This window comes from Aotus nancymaae, unplaced genomic scaffold (genome assembly GCF_030222135.1).
Source record: "Aotus nancymaae isolate 86718 unplaced genomic scaffold, 86718_ANA_hifiasm-v0.15.2.pri h1tg000059l, whole genome shotgun sequence".
NCBI lineage: Eukaryota > Metazoa > Chordata > Mammalia > Primates > Aotidae > Aotus > Aotus nancymaae.
The window spans coordinates 11,073,695-11,090,494 of NW_026988473.1; the positions used below are offsets into that span (position 1 = coordinate 11,073,695).

Here is a 16,800-nt window from a genome sequence, read left to right on the forward strand (position 1 = left end):
TAAACATTTATTTGAGAAACAACAGGCAGAAACAACCATTTAAGCATACATTATATGTAGTCAGGTGAAAGACCCTTTAAAAGTGAATATTTGTGATTTTAAAGGTGGTTTTTCTCCCACACGTTCACTTACTCATTTTTCCAGCCATGTGGTCTGTTCCATTAGGTGAAGTCTAACCAGGTCAAATGTGTGGGTGAAATCAATGTGGAACATACATATATATTTTAAGTAGGGGCTGAAGGGACTGTTCCCCCACCCAATGGAAAGGCTTGTGATTGCTTACAGACTCAGGGAGGTAACCCAAATCCCTCACAGATAGGTGCACTTATCTACAAAAAGCAGAAGGTCAACAACAGCAACAATTTTGTTTGCCATTTATTGTTCTGCACAGACACCTCATGAGCACCAGGTGGCGATGTCCTCTCACAGAGCAACACCAAGGACTTCAAAACACTCCAGTTACAAACAGAACAATTCACTTAGGACATTCACCTGCCTCTCCCAGAAACCCAATCTAATGCCGGGACCACAAACAAGGAAAGAGGTTAGGGGTCTTTTCTTGTACCACACGGGTATTCCTCCAATTTTCTCATGCATACAACACTGCAATACCAAGACAAGTACTTTTGACCAAGTATAAAACCACAGAGAAGACCAAATTTTACAAAAAGGGGAAGAGAATGAAAACACAAAGGCACACACAGCCACATATACACAATGAAGCTTTTAGGGGATGGTCCCCTGATGAGGTTTGTCTCCACTTCCGTTTTCCATCCCTGGAGACTCAGGAAGGGAGAAACTAGGCTGTTGGTGCTAAGACCATGAAAGGGAGGGCATGGAATCCCCTACCTTGGCCAGGAGAGCACAGCAGGGCTTCTGGTGGGAAAACATCCTGTGTCAAGGTAGTGGATGTACAGGGCTCAGCTGGCAGGGTTCTCACTGAAATCCAGACCATACCTTTCCATTTTGGCACAAGAGAAAGGGCAGAGGAATGCTCCTTGCCTTGCCTGGCACAGCGTTAGAAAGGAAATTCAACATCCCTACAGCCCAGAAAGCCACACAAGAACAGCACGAGGATGAGGTAGCCCCTACTGGGCATCCGCAGAGAGGACAAGAAATGGGGCATAGACACAATCAAATCCTAGGAGGAAAGGCTTGAAGGTATGAAGACTACCTCTCCAAGTGGTATTGCCACGGGCATAGTGGCTCCCTTTCCATCTTGAGTCCTCTTCCTTCTGCTCCTGGCCACCCCCTCCCCCACCTATACCTTCTTCTGCCTGATGTGGGGAAACTGGTCTCTCCCCACTGCCTTCTTCCATGGTGAAAGTCTGTCTTCTTTTTTTCCCCATCTCCTACTGCCTCATTCTGTCTTTCTTCCCATGGACACTCAGCCTGTTTCTTCACCCCTCTGTGACCACCTTTCTGTGACCTAGAAGCCCAGTACATACCTGATCAGGTTGCTAAAGGCAGAGATGGCATGAGGCTCTCTATCTCTGGTACATGGTAACCTGGCAGTGGGCATGGGTGTGACACTGAACATCACAGGGATCTCTTTCATTTAGTTCAGAGGTTTCTTTACTAACTGTGGCAGGAAATTGCCCTGTAGTTCAGTAAGCTCAGGACCATTATCACTCTGAAGGTACTTAGTGAGTCCAAAGCAAATAATTATTTCATTGATTAGTACTTTTATTATCTCAGAGGCTTTCTCTGTCTGGCATGGGAATACTTCTACCCAGTTAGTGAAGGTATCCACCCATATGAGGAGATAATGGATGTCCCTTATCCTTGGCATATGAGTGAAATCCATCCTCCAGTCTTCCCTTGGGTAGCCTCCTATTTGTGTTCTGGGGGAAGAATCTGTCTGTTGAGGGAGTTATTTTTAAGGCAAGTCTCACAAACATTAAGTACCTGTTTGACCGTTTCAAATAAATTTTTACCTAAAACAGCTTTTGGGTCAATTGAGAGGTTTTATCCATCCCTAGGCAAAAAGCTTGGTGGAGGGTTTTAAGAACTTTCCACCGGCTGGAAGTTGGTGGAAGTATTTTGTCATCCTCTGATTGTCACCATCCTGAGAGCTGAAAGCTGTATCCCTGAGAGGTGGCCCATTATATCTCCACAGGAGAATATTGAGGATTTTTCTTTCTTTTCCAGAGCCCTTCCAGATCAGGGGGATCTCAAGGGGATGAGAAATATGGGGCGCTCTTGCTGCCAACTTAGCTTGGTCTGCCAACTTATTTCCCTCGGCTATTTTTTCTGTCCTTTTGGTGGCCTTTACAATGTATTACTGCTACTTCCCATGGAAGGAACATTGAGGGTAGTAGTCTGTCAATTTCCTGAGGTATTTAATGGGAGACCGATTTGCTGTGAGAAAGTGTCTCTCTTTCCAGATAGTGTCATGGGCATAGAGAACTAAGAAAGTATACTTAGAATTAGTATAAATGTTAAATGTTAGCGTTCTCTAGAGGGACAGAACTTGTGTGTGTGTGTGTGTGTGTGTGTGTGTGTAGCTGATTTTCTTATTAACTCACATAATCACAAGTCCCACAATAGGCCATTTGCAAGCTAAAGGGCAAGGAAAGCCAGTCTGAGTCCCAAAACTGAAGAACTTGGTGTCCAATGTTCAAAGGCAGGAAGCATCCAGCATGGGAGAAAGATACAGTCTGGAAGGCTAGGCCAGTCTAATCTTTTCACGTTTTTCTGCCTGCTTTATATTCTAGTCACGCTGGCAGTGGATTAGATAGTGCCCACCCCTATTAAGGGTGGGTCCGCCTTTCCCAGCCCACTGACTCAAAATGTTAATCTCCTTTGGCAACACACTCACAGACACCCCCAGGATCAATACTTTGCATCTTTCAATCCAATCAAGTTGATACTCAGTAGTAACCATCATAAGTCTATTCCTGGTCAACTTGAACCCATCTACATCTCTGAAGATTATACATAATCTTCAAAAAAGGCAATAATAAAGTCATAATTGCACCTAACATAATACAACTATCCTTCATACAACTGGAAATGCACCAATCCCAAACCCAAATACTATTAAATAAACAATACTTAAATTCTGAAATGAAGTCAAAAAATCTTATGTCACATGATAAAGGAAAAAGAAAATGAAATGAAGACATTTTCTTAGTACAAGTGTATACAGGCACAAACGTGTTTTAAACATAAGAAAGAGAAAATCTTAATGACAACTACAGTCCTCATTTCTGCAGCTGGTCATGTGGTCATAGCTGTTATTGATGACTACCTTCTTCTACTACCCATTCTGTGTTCTTTTTGCCTTTAGCAAGCATCTCAGCAGGTTGTGCTATTTTTTTTTTCCTGGTGGAGCAACCCCAACCTTTATTTCTGAAGCATCTGGGGCATTTGTAGTCCTGCCTGGATTGTGCTGTTATAGTTTTCCATTGACCTTAATCACAAGGCATGACAACACTAAGAAAGGCCCTAATGGATCTCCTGTATTCCATGCAGACTCTTTCTTACCTCCATTGTGGAGTAGTAGACTAATTTCATCTTGACAGTCTGGGTCAATCACCCCAGCCATCACTTTAACTCCCTTCTTATCCTGTTGACTTAAAAATAGGAGGAGCCCAAAGTGTTCAGGTGGCAATCCTAACTTCCAGTTTAATGGAATAATTGGGTCAACTGGTGGCAGCATTCCTCCCTCTGGATCTAAGACCTCTAGGCTGGCAGAATGTAATGTTGCAGAAACAGGAAGCAGAAATTTTGCTAGTGGATCACTAGGGGTGGTGATGAGTGGTGCCATTTCCACTTTCACCCCTTGATTCCTGGACATGTGAATCCTGGCTATGAGAGAAACATATTGGATGCTGATTCAGAGCATACACAGCCTTCTGGAGAATTTTTCCCCAGACCCACAAAATATTGTCATCTAGTTGACATTATAATTGTGACTTCAAAAAGGCCATTCTACCATCCTATCAATCCAGCTGCTTCAGGATAATGGGGAACATGGTAAGACCAGTGAATTCCATGCGCATGAGCCCACTGCCACACTTCCTTAGCCATAAAGTGAGTGCCTTTGTCAGAGGCAATGCTGTGTAGAACACCATGATGGTGAATAAGGCATCCCGTGAGTCCACAGATGGTAGTCTTGGTTGAAGCATGGCATGCAGGATAGGCAAACCTATATCTACAGTAAGTGCCTAGTCCAGTGAAGATAAACCTCTGCCTTTTTCGTAATAGAAGAGGTCCAATATAATCAACCTGCAACCAGGTAGCTGACTGATTACCCTGAGGAATGGTGACATATTGAAGACTCAGTGTTGGTCTCTGCTGCTGTCAAATTGGGCACTCAACAGTGACCATAGCCAAGTCAGCCTCGATGACTGGAAGTCCATGTTGTTGAGCCCATGGGTAACCTCCATCCCTGCCACCATGGAAACTTTGTTCATAGGCCCTTTGAGTGACGACAGGGGTGGCTGGGAAAGAGGCCTTAGTGATGTCCACAGAACAGGTTGCCCTATCGACTTGATTAACATCCTCTTCTGCTGAGGTCACTCATTGGTGAGCACTCACATGGGATACAAATGTTTTCACAGTTTTTGACCACTGGGAGAGGTCTGTCCACATAATTCTTCCCCAAATTTTTTGGTCATCCATTTTCCAATTGCTTTTTCCAAGTCCCTGACTACTTAGCCAAACTATTGGCTACAGTCCATGAATCAGTATATAATCACACATCTGGCCATTTCTTCTTCCATACAAAGTGCACTACCAGGTGCACTGCTCGAAGTTCTGCCCACTGGGAAAACTTCTCTTCACTGCTGTCCTTCAGGGATGTTCCAGAAAGGGGCTGCAGTGCTTCAGCTCTCCACTTTTGGGTGGTACCTACATATTGCGTGAACTATCTGTGAATAAGGCCCTAGTCTTCTCTTCCTTTGTCAACTGATCATAGAGAATGCTCCAGGAGGCCACTGGTGCAGGCTGGGGACAGAAGGCAGGGTGGCAGGAGTGGAGACCATGGATATTTGAGCTGCTTCCTCATGTAACCTACTTGTGCCCTTGGGACCTGTTTGCACCTGATCACGTATATACCACTTGCATTTGATGATGGAATGCTGCTGTGCATGACTCACTTTATGGCTAGGTTGGTTAGAAAGCCACAGTTTATGACAGGCAGTTCAGGTTGCATGATGACTTGATGATCCACAGTCAAAAGTTCAGTTTCCACCAAAGCCCAGTAACAGGCCAAGAACTGTCTCTCAAAAGGAGAGTAGTTATCTGCAGAAGATGGCAGGGTATTGCTCCAAAATCCCAGAGGCCTCTGCTGTGATTCACCTAATGGGGGCCTTCCAAAGGCTCCAAAAGCATCCCTATATGCCACTGACACCTCATGCACCATTGTATCTGCTGGGTCACATGGCCCAAGCAGCAGAGCAGCTTGCACAGCAGGCTGGACCTGTTGCAGAGCCTTCTCCTGTCCTGGACTCCAATCAAAACTAGCAACCTTTCAGGTCACTTGATAAATGCACCAGGGTAACACATCCAAATGAATAATGTGTTTCCTCTAAAATCCAAGTCGTCCCACTAGGCATTGTGTCTCTTTCTTGGTTGTAGGAAGGGCCAAATGCAGCAACTTATCCTTCACCTTAGAAGGAATATCTCCACAGGCTCCACACCACTGGACCCCTAGAAATTTTACTGAGGGCTGGGGACAGTGGCTTATGCCTATAATCCCATCACTTTGGGAGACAGACTGGCAGATGACCTGAGTTCAGGAGTTTGAGACCAGCATGGCCATCATGGTGAAACACTGTCTCCACTAAAAATATGAAAGTTAGTCAGGCATGGTGGTGTGCACCAGTAATCTCAGCTACTCAGGAGGCTGGGGCAAGAGAATCACTTGAACTCAGGAGGCAGAGATTGCAGTGACTCTAGCCTGGGTGATGGAGCGAGACTCTATCTCAAAAAAAAGAGAAAGAAGAAAGGAAAGAAAGAAAGAGAAAGAAAAGAAGAAGGAAAGAAAGAAATAGAAAGAAAAAAGAAAGACAGATAAAGAAAGGAGAAAGAAAAGAAAGATAAGAAAGATAAAGAAAAGAAAGAAAGAAAGGAAGGAAGGAAGGAAGGAAGGAAGGAAGGAAGGAAGGAAGAAAGAAAGAAAGAAAGAAAGAAAGAAAGAAAGAAAGAAAGAAAGAAAATGAAATTTTACTGAGGTGGAAAGTCCCTGAAGTTTAGATGGATTTATTTCCCATCCTCCGGCACAGAGATGTCTCATCAATAAGCCCAGTGTGTTTGCTACTTCTTGCTCACTGGATCCAATCAGCATAATGTCATCGACATAATGGAGCAGTGTGATATCTTGTGCAAGTGAAAAGCAATCAAAGTCTCTCCAAGTAAGATTATGACACAAAGCCAGAGAGTTGATATACCCTTGAGTAGGACAGTAAAGGTATATTAGTGGCCTTGCCAGCTGACCAGATTGGTTCTGGTGGACTTTATGGACAAGAATGGAGGAAAAGCCATTTGCCAAGTCAATGGCTGCATACCAGGTACCAGGAGATGTGTTAATTTGCTCAAGCAACAAAACCAAATCTGGTAGAGCAGCTGCAATTGGAGTCACCACTTGGTTAAGCTTATGATAATCCACTATCATCCTCCAAGATTCATCTGTCTTCTGCACAGGCCAAATGGGAGATTTGAACAGGGATGTGGTGGGAATCACCATCCCTGCATCATTGAGTCCTTGATGGTGCCACTAATCTTCACAATCTCTCTGGGGATGCAATATTGTTTTTGATTTACTATTTTTTCTAGGTAGAGGCAGTTCTAATGGCTTCCATTTGGCCTTTCCCACCATAATAGCCCTTACCCTACCAGTCAGGGAGCCAATGTGGGGGTTCTGCCAGCTGCTAAGTATGTCTGTGCCCATTATGCATTGTGGCACTGGGGAAATGACCACAGGATGAGTCTGAGGACTCACTGCACCCACCATAAATGAGACCTGAGCTAAAACTCTATTAATTATCTAACCTCCATAAGCCTCTACTTTAACTGGAGGAACACGATGATGCTTTGGGTCCCCTGAAATCAGTGTCAGCTCAGAGCCAGTGTCCAGTAGTCCTCGAAATGACTGATCATTTCCTTTTATCATGTAATGCACAATTAGAGGTCTCTTTGGGGAAGGATGGGGGAAAGATTAACAGCAATTAAATTCTTGGTAGTGTTGTAAGGTCCTTCCCAAGAGGACCTGGCCTCCCTTTCATTCAAGGGATTCTGGGTCTATAAACTGACTCAAGTCTGGACATTCACTGAGGGGCCGTGATTCTCTATTTTTATCATTTAAATTTGTTGTTTTTTCCATTCGATATAGAAGTTTTCTGCTTATATACATTAAGTAGTAGGAATGCAGTAGGCTTCCTATTAATTTCACTTCTAGGAACACCATAAATAGCCAATGTCAGAGCTCTACACAAGTCAGACTACTCTTATTGCTGCTCTGCCTCTGCTGCCCATTACAGTAGCTACGCCCACCTTGCCTTTGATGATCAAGTGCTGCCACATGACTCCTGCCACCTAGGAATTCAATTTTTCCCAATTGTATTTAAAGCCTGTAGTTGAGTGACTGCCGTTCTCACTGTAGATCTGACATACAGAGAAGAGCAATTACAGGGCCCTTCAAAGATGCAGGTGCTTCCCTCACAAATCTATTTCACAAGGCATTGGTCAAGGGTATATCTTCTGGGCCCTCCCAGCTGGGATGAGTAGGTCTAACGTGACTAATTTACTTCATCATCTCAATCTCCCTAAGCCTTTGAATCCCTTCCTCTACATTAAACCAAGGGAGATCAGGCATTTTCAGCTTGCTTATCTTTTAATCCATATTTCAGCTAACCAAGCAAATAAACTATTAGAACCTCTTTTAACTCCCTGAGCTGCAATATTAAACACAGAGTCCCTACTTAGTTGGCTCAAATAAATGAATTCAGCCTGATCCATCTCTACGTTCTTTCCACCATTATTCCACACCCTTAATATCCATTCCCATGCCTGTTCTCCAGATTTCTGTTTATATAAATTAGAAAACTCAAGCAGTTCTTTTCAAGTGTAGTGCACCTCTTCATGGGTCACACTCTCAACCTCACCTCTAGGGGCCCACTGGGACTTTAGTCTAGTTACAGGTCTAGAAGTGAACCGAGGTGTTAGGGGTGGCTTCTGAGGAGAATCAACATTATCTTGCCTGGCAACCACCTCAGAAAAGGCTGTCACTATTGCCTCTGGCAGCACAGGGTTTAACTCCAAAAGTGGAAAGGCTGATGGCAGTGTGGGTCAGGGAGGAGATGTTGCCACTAGTGGGGGTGGGGAGGTTGTGTCTTCTGGCAAAAAAGGTTTATCAGAGTTTACAACTCAGCATCCCCCAGCTTCATCAGGGTCTTCCCACACATCCCCATTCCAAGTTGCAGGGTCCCATTCTTTTCCAGTCAATGCCCTCACTTTAACAGTAGACACCTGTCGAGGCTGTGCATGCACCTTTCCTTGCAGGTCAGCCACTTGCATGATAAGAGCTTGTGTCTGTTTTTCCACAATTTCAGCTCTTTCTCTACAGGAGATAAGACTCTCACTCAGGTCAATCTTAGCAGATTTGAGGCTCAGTATCTGCCTTTGAAGCCAGGAGTCAGAATCCCTGAGCTCATCAGTTTCTTTCATCACTTTGTCCACTGAACTTAGGAGCAACCAACCAGCTTAATTATGTTCCTTGGTTCTCCACATATTTTTAAAGGTATTATGTATGAAGTCACTAAACTCCTTGCCTCTCACTAGCAGTGAATCAGGAGTGTTAATGCATTTATTTTGCATAACTCTCTAAACAGTTCATGCCAAGGACTATCACTGTTCTCCATACTTTTAGAAGTAGAGTCCTTAGCATTTTTGAGTCTAATCATATTAAGCAGCCAACTCCAGAAACCCCAAAACCACCAAAAGAACTCCATCCTTAATATTCTGTTCCTTTAGAACCACCGTACTCTCAGTACCAAAATCTGTATTAGCCTCAGTTCTCTAGAGGGACATAAGTAATAGGATATACAGGATATGTCCTCTCTCTCTCTCTCTCTCTCTCTGTATATATATATATATATATAAAATATCATATATACAGCCACAGTTCTCTCAAGGGACACACGTATTTATCCAATATATATATATGAGTTTGTTATATCAGTGATCACAAGGTCCCACCATAGGCCATCTGCAAACTGAGAAGCAAGTCTGAGTCCCAAAACTGAAGAACTTGGAGTTTGATGTTCAAGGGCAGGAAGCATCCAGCATGGGAGAAAGATGTAGGCTGGGAGGCTAGGCCAATCTAGTCTTTTCATGTTTTCCTGCCCGCTTGATAGCTGTCGGCTGATTAGATGATGCCCACCCATATTAAGGGTGGGTCTCCCTTTCCCAGCCCACTGACTCAAATGTTAATCTTTTTTTGCAACACCCTCACAAACACACTCCAGATTAATACTTTGCATCTTTCAATGCAATCAAGGTGACATTCAGTATTAACCATTACAACTGCTTTCCCTTAGCTTAATTCAAGCACCCTTGTGAGGGCAATCTACTTGTGCCTGAGGAGAGAGGTGTGCTCTCAGTAATGTCACTCAGGGTGACTACTGCATATGCTGCTTCATGAATCCCTTGTTCCACAAAAGAACTGTCGTCTGTGGAGTCCAGTCTGAGTTTTCAAAGGGGGTTTATTTGAGGTCTTCTTTGGCTGCATAGGTTTGTACCACTATCTGTTGGCAGTCATGTTTAGGTTCTCCAGCTTTCTCTAGGAGGAAGGTTGCTGGGTTTAGAGAGGAACAGATTCTTAACTGGATTGTAGACCCATCTAACAGTAGAGCCTGATATTTGAGGAGGCAATTTTCTGTTAGCGAGAGACTTCCTTCAGAAAACAGCAGTCCTGCCACATGATGCAGGGTATAAACAGTTAAGTTATGCTGCATGGTTAACTTATTAGCTTTTGGCACCAACAAGGCTACTGCCACAACCGCCCAGAGGTAGGCTGACCATCCTTAGCCACCAAATCAAGCTCCTTGCTTAGGTAGCCTATGGGCTGTTGGGCTGGACTTGGGGCCTAGGTTAGAACTCCCAGCACCATTCCCTTCCTTTTTAATACATAAAGATTCAATGACTTGGGGGTGGGAGTGGTGGTAAAACTGCCATGTAGATGCCACATTAATGATATTATAATAAGCTGGGTCAAGTTAAGGACATTTAGTTGATTCACTGTGCCTGTGCCTAAGTCGGGACAGTCCATTCTGAGCAAACATCCTGGTTTAAGAGGAAGTTCCTAACCACATCTCCACCTGCTAGCTACATAACAGGGGCAGTGCACATGCTTCCTGGTGGGTGTTGCTTCTCTCCCGAGACCCTCCATCTCTACCTGCCTAGCTAGCCCCTAACTGCCTCCTCTCACAAAAGGAATAGTGACTGACCCAAGGTCATGCAGAAAATTGGCTGGCAGAGGGGTCCAGACCTGCATAAGGCCCAGAGACAGAGCTTTTTAAGGTCAGAACCAATGCATAAGGCTGGGCCCTCACACCTGTGCAAGTTGAAATCCCAACCCTACAACAAGAAGTCACTACCTCTGACAACACCTGGGTTTACTGAAGAAAGAGGTGACAGAAATCCTCCCTCAAACCCAACTAAGAATGATGTGTCTTGCCTTGCAGTCAGCTTTGCCGTTCCTCAGTGGGTAAAGGAACCAAGTTGAGTGCTGCCAGCAAACACACGGCTGGCCTGGTGAACAATATTTACAGCTTGCCCTGGGGCCCAGGGAAAAGGTCAGGGAAGGGTCCCAACTGGGTCACTTTAAAAACATACAATCCCAAACACAAGGAAAGGGTGAAGGGACTTATTTGGGAACTTTCAGCTGGAGGACATGGGTTTTCTTGGTTTCCGTTCTGGGGGGTCTGAGAACCTGGAACTCCAGTTCATCAAGGTGTGGGGTGTATCAAGGAGGAACCAGCTCACAGGGGGCCAGCTGCGCACCTCAGTTCCCAAGAACAGGCCACACTCCTGGGCCCTTCCTTAAGCCTCTGGCATGGACGCCTCACACCTGGGAGACAATTACTCTGAGGTGTAATTGTAATACTGGCACCTGGGAGACAATAACTCAGTTTCTCTGTAATGATGATTATTACTCCATGAAGATGATCATGTGTTCATGGAGATACTGACAAGTTTTGTCTTTTCTGTTTCTTTTAAGAAACTGTTTCAGGGAGTTCTGCATTAGAACAATGTGGGTGCCCTTGCTGTTGGTGGGAGGAAACCTTAGCATCTTGGTCCCAGCTGGCCCAGCTGAGGATGAACTTGACCATGAACCCAGCATGTGGTTCAGCCCCAGCGGGGATTTGACAGGATAAACCGGAGAGGAAGATTCAATCAGGCCTGATGGAAAAGCAGCTGCCCACCTTGAGTTGTATACAGAAATGGGCTTCCAATCACTCCAACTCTGTAAGCCTCTCTCAAACGTATGTGCCTGAGGAAAAAAACAAGTGAAGAGACTTACCTTGACTGTGTCACATGCATGTCCTCCAAGCATAGCTGCCATACCTGGAAGAGGAGAGAGGGACTTGTGACCTAAATGGCTCAGAAACTTGCAGTGTAGGGTGTGGGTAGGATGGGGCTCTGGCAAGGAAGACTAAGCAGAAGCTGCTAGAGGGGAAAGGAATATTGACCAAGCACCCACTGGGCACCTGGTACATCCTGTGAGCTCCTGTAGTCATGTCCGGTGGGTGTGTGGGTGTGTGTGCATGTGACATCCCAAGGTCAAACCAGCATCTGTCCAACTTGACGCTGGTGTCCTATCTTCGGTCTGCTGTTCTCTACAGTTGATTGATCTGGGTGACTGACAGCAGAATTTGTCCCCTGGGAGGTTGTACATGCTATTTCTGTGATGTCCCATTGCTCCAAACATCTGGCACGGGCAAGAGGCTCCAGGGAGGTGGGACTATGGGGTAAGATCCTCCCCAGCTTTGAATTTTCCCTCCGCCACTCATCAGCCCAGCAACCTCACAAATGACTCAGTGTCTCTGAGCCTCACTCTTCTCACCTATGAAGGTTTACCTCCCTCCCCCAGGGTGTTCATGGAGATTGAACAGGGTAATGGCCTCCTGGGGAGTGATGACCCCAGATCCTAATGCACTGGCTGATTCCTCCATTCCCTTCCCTGAGTGGGAGCCACCTTGAGCACATGATGACAGCTTGTGATTTTGCATCGATGCTTATTTATTATTTCAGGTTCTGCTAAAAATCCAGTCCCTCTCAAAGGACAAAGATTCATCCCTCCAAAACAGCTCACAAACACTTCTCAGAGTCCTGTGTGCTGTGTGCTTACATCTCTGAAAGTCTTGCCAACACTGTGAGTAAGGTAGCCTTTTTACCCATTTCACAGAAGGAGAAACTGAGGCTTAGTGAGGTCAAGTAACTGACTCTGCCTCCCACGCGTCCCTCCCTAGAGTTTCCTGTGTGCATTTGTTAAAGTTCTTTTATTGCCAGTAGTGTTTATGTATAATTAAAATAGCTCACATCTGTAGTCACATTACAACCTACACTAACTATTCCACTTAATGCCTGTTAAAGGACTAGTAACCCATTTTACAGATGAGAAAGGCAAGGCACAGAGAATGAATATCCACACCATGCTTATTAGTAGGTGGAGCAGGGATTCAAACCTAGACCTTTTGGGTCTAGACCCCTCCTCAGCCATCACCTCTCATTCTCCACTAGAGTTGGTTATCATGTGAGTTCAGGTTCAAAGATTAATGGAAGTTATTATTCATATTCTCCACAAATTGATCTTTTTATCTTTACCTAATGTCCTCTTCATCTTTTTAATGCCTTGAACCCTAAAACCCACTTTGATATTAACTTTGCCAGTTCTTTCTTTTTGGTTACATGTGCCAGGTATACTTTTGTCCAACTTGTAATTTTGGGTTTGTTTTGTTTTTTGTTAGGGAGACAAGATCTCACTCTGTCACTCAGGCTGGAGTGCAGTGGCACAATCTCGGCTCACTGCAACCTCCACCTCCTGGGCACAAGGAATCCTCCTGGATTGGTCTCCTAAGTAGCTGAGACTACAGTCATGAGCCACCACACCCAGCAAATATTTGCAATTTTTTTGGTAGAGACAGGTCTTGCCATGTCACCCAGACTGATCTCAAAACTCCTGGGCTCAGGCAACCCACTCATCTTGGCATACCAAAGTGCTGGGATTACAGGTGTGAGCCACTGCACCTGACCCAACTTGTGATTTTGAACCTTTTCTTACTAGCCTGTTTCAGATTTTTTTTTGTAAACAACTATGGCTGGATTTTGTTTTCTAACCCAGTCTAAGGCAGTCTCAGATTTTGTTGGAACAACTGAGGGATCTGACATTTTTGTCACTTTATGTGAATGGTTTATTTTACTCCTTCCATATTTTTGATGGTTTGGGTAAATTACTATTTATTCTCTTTCTAATTGTTAATCTGTCGTTTCAGCAAAGGGTTGCTTCCTAATCACTATATAGAAACAGGGTAAGCACCTGCCTCCCCCTAGGACTCTCTCTGCTTTCTTCTGCCCTACCCACCCCAGTAAGTTACCCCAAGAAGGCTCCCATCCCTCCCACCTTCCTATAAACTGTGAGACTCAATTAATGATGATTCCCTCTCCTTCCATCTTGGGGTCTGTACTCTGATCAACTGCCATTTCATTAGAGCCCTTCTTGATGATTTCCCTCAGATGTAACGCAAGCAGGAAATACCCTCTGAATTCCTCTTGCTCGTCTGCAAAATATATTTCTTAGTCTGTTCAGGAAACAGTGTTAACACTTTGGTGAGGCTTCTGGGCCCAGGCCAGCCAGAGTCCTCTGGCTTTCAGTGCTACAGATGAGGAATCTGCTGCCAATGTGATTTTTTTTCCTTCCTCCTTTGTCAATTATTTATTTATTCTGTTGGGAAGCCTCTTCGATTTTATCTGTGGATTTCAAGAATGCCACCAGAAGATGCCAAGGGTGTGTCTTTTTCTTTAACGTAACCCTGACTGGAATTCTACCAACCTTTTCACTGTGTAAACGCATGCCCTCTTCTGATGAGGGAAAATTTCAACTATTATTTATTGATGATATTCACCATCTCCGGATCTGCTTCCTTTTCTCCTTCCAGAGCCCCTAACATTCACAGGTTGATAAAAAAAACATCCATCAAGCCTATCTTTTCTTTCGTGACTTCCACCTGTGTTTCTGGTTTTCTAGGAGGCCTCTGTTTCCCAGAAACAGGAAAACCATCCTCTTTTCCATTTGATTTTTTGAATTTTCTAAATTTGAAAATCCTAGTTCTAGAACCTTTTTTCTTGGGCAGTATCTGGATTTCCTGGTTTTGGGAAACCTAACTCTTGCCCGACATGTGCTGCTTGGCTTTCTTTCTCCCTCCAGTTGGAGGTCCCTCAAGGCGCCTCCAATGTCCCCTGCAGCCAGGTCCAGCTGTGGGGTCCCCTTCCTGAGGGTGCATGGCTATGCCTCTGCCCCAGACCTGCTCAGGGGCAGCAACAGCTTTCAGCAACCTCTGGGACAGAGGGCAAGGGAGGGAGAGGGCAGAAAGACTTACCCCACCTGCCTTTGTTGGGAGGCCCCACTCAGGACTTCAAGGACAGGAATTGGTTCCCACTTTCTCTTCTGACTTGTTTCAGCACCCTTCGCTGAGGAGCTTGGTCTCCCTCACCCAGAACAATCCATCCTCAGGAACAGAGTGGGCTGTGGTGCCAGCCTCCATTAAGGACTCCATCACTGGGAGAGCCAGGAAGCCTCTCCTCACCACCTCCCTGAGTGCAATCTGAGGCCTCCAGTCACACCAGTAAAAGTGGACCCTGTCTCCCAACTCCAAAGCCACTGCCTACTGTCCTGTGTAAGCTGAACTCTTGGAGTAATCCCAACTCAATGGTTCTCTAGGTTGGGGGGTGGGAGGGGACCAGTGTCCTGGGGGCAGCTGGCAGCAGAGATGGTGAGAAGAGGCACCAGGATGACAGATCTGTCCTCCCCTCTAGGGCCTCCTACCCTACCTGAGCTTCTCCAGAGCCCAAGGTCTACATGACTTGAAGATTTGGGACTGGCCCCATGTGGAGGGTAGGGAGGGATGCATTCCAAACCTTCCCCTCATGCAAGGCCTCAGGGATGCTGTTAATCAAGATGGCCTCCCTTAGTAGTTAAACAGGTAACCCACACTATGACAATAATAAGGTATGGATAGTCCCCCTCCCAGCAGTACCAGATGGGGATAACCAGCCAGCTACCAATGAGAAGGACTGCTATCATCTGGCCTGAGCCTGTAGGTTGGCGGGACCCCAAGAAGGAACCAGCCAGGGGCCTCTGGGGTCTAGGACTCAAGGTGGGAGTGCCTCCCAGCAGGCTGTCAGCGTGACCCAGGCCATGTTAGGAACGTGGAGCCTGGGATATCACAAGGATTCAGTTCACTGTCCTGAGGGCCTGCCACCACACCCTGGAGGAGGGATGAGAGAACTGCAGACCCACCCTGGCCCAGCAGAGGAGCATGTGGTGTGATTTTGCTCTAGTCCGTCCACTGGGCCTAGGTTTCTCAGTCAAATGAGACCACGAGTAGGCCTCCAGGTGACTTCTGTCCTTGTCCCCTTGTCTACCTTGGAGCCTCAGGCTTAGGCTTGCAGAGCCTTGAGCTGGGTGGGCACTATGTGCTCCGGGCTTGCATGCAGAACAGGGCCTGGGGGGGTGGCTTGTGCCTCAGTGCTATAGCGCCAGACAGTGCCAGTCCTTGCCTCACTTACAAACCTGGAGCAGAGGGCATGGACATGATTTCTCCCAGGTAGGCCCATGAGGATGGGCAGAGAAGGGCATTCTAGGCAGGGAGGCCTGCAAGAGCAAGAGTCCAGAGGAGTGACTGCAAAGGTGTGTCTGGGAGTCTCCAAGCAGGTCTGCCCTTAGGGTAAGTGTTCCTTCCCCAAACTCATAGTGCCCAAGACAGCAGCACTGACTGCAGTGCAACTGCAGAAGGAACCTTGCCCCTCTAGGGAAAGAATCCACACTCCCCAAAGGTTGGAAAGAGGTGTTGGCCTGGGGACAGCCTTTCACCACCACCTGCTGAACCTGGAGGTGGGTGGAGGACGGTAGGGACCAAGAGTGGAGCAAAGAGAGCCAGATTGGAGAGCAGAGGGGAAGGTGAGAGCGGAATTCACAGAGGCCCCCTTTGTCTCCAGGGCACCCAGCACAAAGGGCACCCACTCATTAGCTGGACTGTTCTCCTCCTCTGCAGCTTCCAGAGGTCTGACGAGGTAACTGGCTGGGAAGTTCGAACTCCCTTCAGCGTACATCACTTCCCCGACACACTCCGTTCTCAACCAACCTCTCTTGCCCAGGTAGAAGCAGGCTCTGAAGCCACAGGTATAAATACTTAAAGCCACCGCTAGCCACTCTTCCTGCTAGAGCTCTCAGCGCTGGCTGGGAGCCAAACCCAAGCAGATGAAGAATAGAGAACAAGGGCCGGTGCTGGAAGAGAGACGCGGGACCAGATCCAGATAACCAGCCAGCCCTCTCTGCAACACCACATGCCTCCCCGATCGATAGCTAACCCAGCCTGTGGAAGAATATCAGCTGAATAAATTAACCCTCAAGGCAAAAGCAGAGAAGTCAGCGGCCAAGCAGTTACCATGCCCGATACCCACGGTTGGGGAACAGGCAGGGCCTGGAGTGTACAACCCCTCGGCCCTCCCGGGGACACTGGCTTGCGGAGGAACCCCAGACCCTTGGCCAGGCCTCGGAGAAGGTGCCCCACA

General features: G+C 46.3%; 1 protein-coding gene across 1 annotated transcript in view; it reads right to left on the reverse strand.

The window, feature by feature from the left end:
- LOC105730302 (olfactory receptor 5A1) overlaps window positions 1-16,800 on the reverse strand; it is a 181,425-nt gene that overhangs the window by 164,113 nt on the left and 512 nt on the right. The window contains exon 2 of the mRNA XM_012471401.3: window positions 11,531-11,574. The gene's annotated coding sequence lies outside the window, so the exon portion shown is untranslated. The remainder of the gene's footprint in view (window positions 1-11,530; window positions 11,575-16,800) is intronic.